Raw genomic sequence first — 6000 nt, 5'->3', positions numbered from 1 at the left:
GTATTTTGGATGGCTTCTGCCGACGGCCGTAACATCTGGAGAGCCGGCAGCGTGAAGACTCGGTCGCTGGCCATTCCAGAATGGCGAGTGGAATCGTGCCGGGGGCGAGTGGAATTTAGAAGTCTTTGGTGCTTCCAAGTTTGAACCTCTTTCGCCGGCCATCAACCACCATAGATTGCCAAGATTGGATTGTTCTACCCACTGGTTGGTTGGTTTGAAGTGCGTGACTCCGTAAAGGAGCTGCCCGCGCTTTGGACCGGCGGGTCCGATGATTTGAACTGCGGTGACCAGTGACCACCCTTTAAATGGTTCCACCAGCCTGTATTCAGCGGGACGCAATTCGGACGCATGCATCCGCCTCTGGGCCTCGAGTTTGACCCACGCGCATGGCTCGTCCACCTCATTGCTTTTGTTCTGGCTAGGTCCTTATTGGAGCTGGCCTGGAACCTAAGCTTTTTTAGCATTTGAAAGTTAGTTAGTCACCAAAAATAAAAAATAAAAAATAAAAAAAATTAGTTAGTCTCATATATACTTTGGTTAAAGCTAGTGAACCTGGCCTAACTAACCCGGTCCACAGTTTCTGGTCTAGGATTTGGACCAGTCCCAAGCCCATAGGTCTAGATCCCATAGGTAGAGGTATACGGGTAAACTAGACACACGTTGGCGAGCCTAGATGGGAATTGCCAAATTATGTCTATCATGTACTTGTACTTAACTAGATGGCGATTGTGAGGACATGTATGGGCGTGTGTTTAGTTCCATATCGGTTATTCGCTAAGTAGATCTTGGGTACTTATACAGGATCAAGAAACTTAAAAAATAGCTTATGGCTAGTCACTTTGCGTGAGATCCTAAGTTGTTACAAATAGAATCAGAGCGAACTCGGCCCATAGCCTATGTAGAATAGGGGCACTACAATACAGGGAACTAAGAAACCCAAAAAAAATATCTTTCGGCTAGTTATTTTGGATGAGATATTAGATTATTATAAATGGTATCAGAGTGGACCCAGCTCATAACCTATGTGGACTAGGGAACACTGCAGCACGGATCCATTAGGTTCGATCACATGTCGATCATGGTGCTTGTGGTTACATTTGAATAGATTTGAACCCTTGGCCTGATGAGGATGTTATGGCTTAAATGGAAAAAGTATGTAAAGATTCGTGTGGGTGTGTGTTTAGTTCTACATCAATTATTCGCTAGGTAGATTTTGGATACTTATACAGAATCAAAGAATCTAAATAATATTTTCCAGCTAGCTATTTTGGGTGGGATTCCAGGTTGTTATAGAAAAACTAGGAGAATAACTAGTTTGCAGAATGCTAATTAGGTCCGAGTGGACTAGTCCCCACTCCTAACTGATGCGGGGCTGTAGACATGGCGGTGGAGCCCAGGAAAGATCCTTCGACTTCCAGATTTGATCTTCCTGCCTCTTGGCCTACTCGGCCTTTGATGCGTAGCTTTTGTTGGAGGCAGTGGGGCTAAATAGAAAATTAGAAGTACATGTCGCACAATCCTGCAACTACCTTGGCAGTTTGTTGGAGAATCTACATGCACGGAGCCAGGTGGAAATTTGCCTTGATGTATCCTACAGATCCCAAAGATCGACTTGGCATTTGAACAAGGACGTGATACATTGATTAAAATAATCTCTCTCTCGCACCTCTCAAAGCCCCTTAAGAGTTCGAAGATGGGTAGCATAATAGGACCGCCAAGGGCCAAGAGTACATATTCTAGTGCATGGGTTTGGAACATCAGTTAGAAGGCCCTTGCTCAATTACAAGTTGATATATAATAGCTTCCGACTGTCATGTCAACAAGGTCTCCAATTATTAGCAAAGTCGATCAGTGTTTCGATTGGACGATACTTTTAAGAAATTACCAAGATAGCATGTTCAACCTTATTTTCTGCTCTGTTGATCCATATATATCTATAAACATGTCATGGTTTCTTCAACGTCCAATTGTGTCATCAACGTATCGCTGCATCTGCTCCTCATTATTCTTTTCTTATTTAATGAATAACTTATGATGCGGAATCTTGATTCTAAATCAGAAGCAGTATAAAATAAATAACTCAACTCTTAACGCCTGAAGCCACTCGCGAGTCGCAGCGTCTCTTTTTAAGTTTCCAAAACTAAAAGACTTTTCTTCTCAAGGTGATAGTTTCAGATACGTAGTTAATACATATGCCAGCTCATTGTAACGTAAGGGATGACATCTCCTATGAATCACTTAACGCAAATATTGATGGCGATAGAGATTACTTCAACTCAGCTTAACCAATTATCGCTTTTCAAACCCAAAAGTCAGATCGATCGTAACTTGTGATGCAATAACCTTGTTTTCCTTTCATTTCTTTTATTAAGTTTAGCTTCAACTGCACCGGTTGCACAATCTCCTGCAAGAAACTCGATCACCGTCATGGACGTTGCGCTATTTTGGTAGAGTATCAGAAATAATCAGCGAAAATTAATCCTCACGGCTGTTAGTATGAGAGAGAGAATACTAAGATCAGCCCATCAGAACTGCATGCCTCGGTCAAATGTTTGGAAAACAATAGCACTAAATTTGAACATCGAACCTCTTTTGACAAGGAGGACGGGGGTGTCGTGGGTGGATGTTCAACCACCTGACTTAGAACAAGTTGCCCCAGCAGCAAAAATGTTGCACCTGGTCTACCATGGCGAGTAAATCTTTCCAAAGAAGCATGGCTTGTTTTTTTTGGCAAAAGTCTTTTTTTTTCCGCTAAAGAAGCATGACTTGTTTGCCATTATCTTAAAATATAAGATTAAGGGTAGGTCAAAACATTCTCGATATGGTCAATGGATCTTCACATCCCCGTAGGTAGTTAATCCTAGCCCAATGTTTCGTAGCCGAGGTTGGGTCAATGCACATAGTGTGGTCAATGGAGCTTTACAGTTCCTTCGGATGGTCATCGCACGGCTTTTAACGTGCAAAAGGTTCAAACAGAGGATGCTATTCTAATCAACTCCCTCGGAATTGGGTTGGATAAAGGAAAGGGTGGAAGCTAGTTGGATGGCAAAAGAGGGGCTACACCCAGGCGTGTCTTGTGGGAGCCGGCAGTGGGCGGGCTTTGACCCGGCTGCGTGTGCGCCGCCGCCCACGCCCGCCCCTTTTGACTTCTCTTCCCTCTCTCTCTTTTTTTTCTTTCTTTTTTTATGTCGGATGAATTAAATAACACGAGAATAGATGAATCAGAAAATAAAATATTCAAATATTTTACTTGGTCCTCTTTGAAGCAATTGCACCAAAAATTTCTTTGCATGTCACTACCCAATGATCAAACCCTGCTAAGTTCTCCGGTCCACATCACTGAATTCTAACATCTGAAAGTGATCTCCACTAAATTAACTTGGTTGATGTATTGGCTTCCTTGTCATTGAAGGGTGCTGACCCTTTTTTTTTTCTTCTAATAAAGTAATCTAATGGCTGACTTTTTGTCGACAGACAAAGTAATGATCATGCTGCAAGATTTTTATTCGAGGTTGAAATTGCTTGGTTACGTCTTTCTTGCGGAAAAACAAATCAAAACTGAATTTTCGGCAGACATAAGGGCATTGTACGCTTGGTTTACTGGGTCTAGAGAACAAATTGTTGCATGCGGAAAAATTCTTAAATTATGGTATGGCTTAAGAAAATCAGAAGGATTCTCTATTGCTGAGCCACCCTAGTCACGCAATCTCCATAAGCTTATGCAGTCAAATAGCGCACTATTTGGTCAGCCAGATTAGTGCTTAGATGATGTGATTCTCCCATGGCTGAACCATGACCGTGAGTAAAAAATAAATATTAAATAGAATCAAGAAATATTGCAAGTAATGCGCAGTATGTAAATCTTGACTTGTTTATTCCATTGATGATCTTCAATAGCCATTGGCATTAAACTTCAGAATGGAGGATTCATGACTGGACTTGTGAGCAATAGGTTTATCTCTTTATATTTGAGATGTTTGGTTTTATGCCCCTCTGATACATACTTTAAAAGAAATAAAATTTTGGGTTTGTTTATTTTGATGTAAAAGCTCAAACTCTGTGCATAACGTTTGGTTTTGATATACATACATGGTATATGCTTTCAATAAATAAATAAATAAAATTTCTTCTATATTTTTAATTAGTAAAATTTGAACATCCTTGAACCAATTGTGGTACTTGAAAGATAAACAAGTGACTTTGTACTTTGGAAGCACAGTTCATACGATGATATTAGATAAGTGGATATCATATGTTTTCTTAAATATTTATAGGGTATATGATCTACTCCTAAATCCTTGTCATCTTGACTAAAATAAAACAAAATGACTTTAACATATTCACAAGCACATTTAATTCCATATCGTTTCATGTAATGCGATTTATTAGAAAATAATAAACTAAAATTGACTTTACGTGATTTAAATTTTTAACTTGCCATCAGTTTCAAAAAGAGTGGAATCCTAAAGGCTGATATCTTACGGAGACCGAGGGAAGGGGAGGAAAAGGCGCAAGAAGCTTTTGTTTGAAACTTCCAACCAAACTCAAATTCAGAGAGTTTCTTGTTTTATACTCCGAGTGCATGCTAATACAGTATTCTTACAATTCATGTGTATGATTGAAAAAAAAGTAAACATAACAATATTTGAAAAGTTATATAAATATGATATTAATATTCAAAAATTTATATGAATATGATATTACTGGAACATACTTGTTCATATTCTTTCCAAACCCTATTTTGAAAAAAAATGATATATTGTGATAGTTAAGTTTCCTTTGTATAGCTTCCTTATACCCATCATCATTGTTATATCTAATAAAACTAGGATGGAAATGGCCTAATTCTTATCTTTGAAAAACTCTTCATTTTTTTCTCACCAAAAAAAAAAACTCTTCATTTTTCTATCAATAGTAATCAGGGGTGCAAATAAGTTGAGCGACTCACGAGCTACTTGAGCCCGACTAGGATCTAAACTCGACTTGATTATTTCCGAACTCAAATAGTTCGAACAGTAAATACTTAGCTTGAAGGCTCACGAGACTAGTCGACTATATATTTTTAATAATATTATATTTTATTTATAATATATTATTAATTTAATAATTTGAAATACAATATTATTATATAGTTTAACTATATTTCTTAATTATAACCAAGGCTCAAACTCGAGCTCAAGTATGATTTGGCTGATATTTAAGTCGAGATCACAAACTGATCTCGAATATTTTTTTTTTTTTTAATCGAGTCGAGTTCGAACTTGAATATTAAGATTCGATCGATGTTGAGTAGAGTTTCAAGTCCAAGTATTTTGTATCTAGTCAAGCTCGAGCCTCTAGCTATTAAACTTGGCTCAGCTCGATAATCTAGGTACTTAATCAAAATTCAAAATTACAAATAGGGGGAGGGGTTGCATGAGATCAATTAATTAGTCTTTAGTTATTTATTGGTATAAACAATTTTAACCAGAACTCTCATAAAGTGATTCTCCAATCGCAAACCATGTCCTCAACTGGAATCAAGATGTTTAGTAACTGATGTGTAGAATATCAACTTTATCTTTTTTGGGTAGGGATATCAACTTTTTCCTGTTAATCATAATTTTCTATTGGTAATGGCATTAAATTTTATGATGATGGAATCATGCCTATTGATGTTCTACATAAAACTATGCATTAGAAGATTAACGCACTAGTAACATTTTGTTCTAATATGTTTCCTTGATAGATGCTATATATTGAAGCATTACGCTTAAATCATTATATTTTGATGCTAGAAGTTCGTTTACATTTGCAATATATTACTTAATACGGGCACATGCTTTACACCATGAAAAAATTAATAGATAAAATTTATTTTTTTGATTTTATTGAATTGTTTGAACTAGTTATGATAAAATAAATTGATTACTACGTTATTTGCAGGATAACATATATAAGAGTTGATCAATCAATAATAATGAGTTTACAAGACAAGCGGCACAAATAATATTTTCTTTA

This window comes from Phoenix dactylifera, chromosome 3 (assembly GCF_051530095.1).
Source record: "Phoenix dactylifera cultivar Ajwa chromosome 3, Ajwa_hap1_PhDact_Kaust_v1.1, whole genome shotgun sequence".
Classification (NCBI taxonomy): Eukaryota; Viridiplantae; Streptophyta; class Magnoliopsida; order Arecales; family Arecaceae; genus Phoenix; species Phoenix dactylifera.
The sequence above is the reverse complement of the archived record's forward strand: the minus strand, read 5'-3'. Positions refer to the sequence as shown.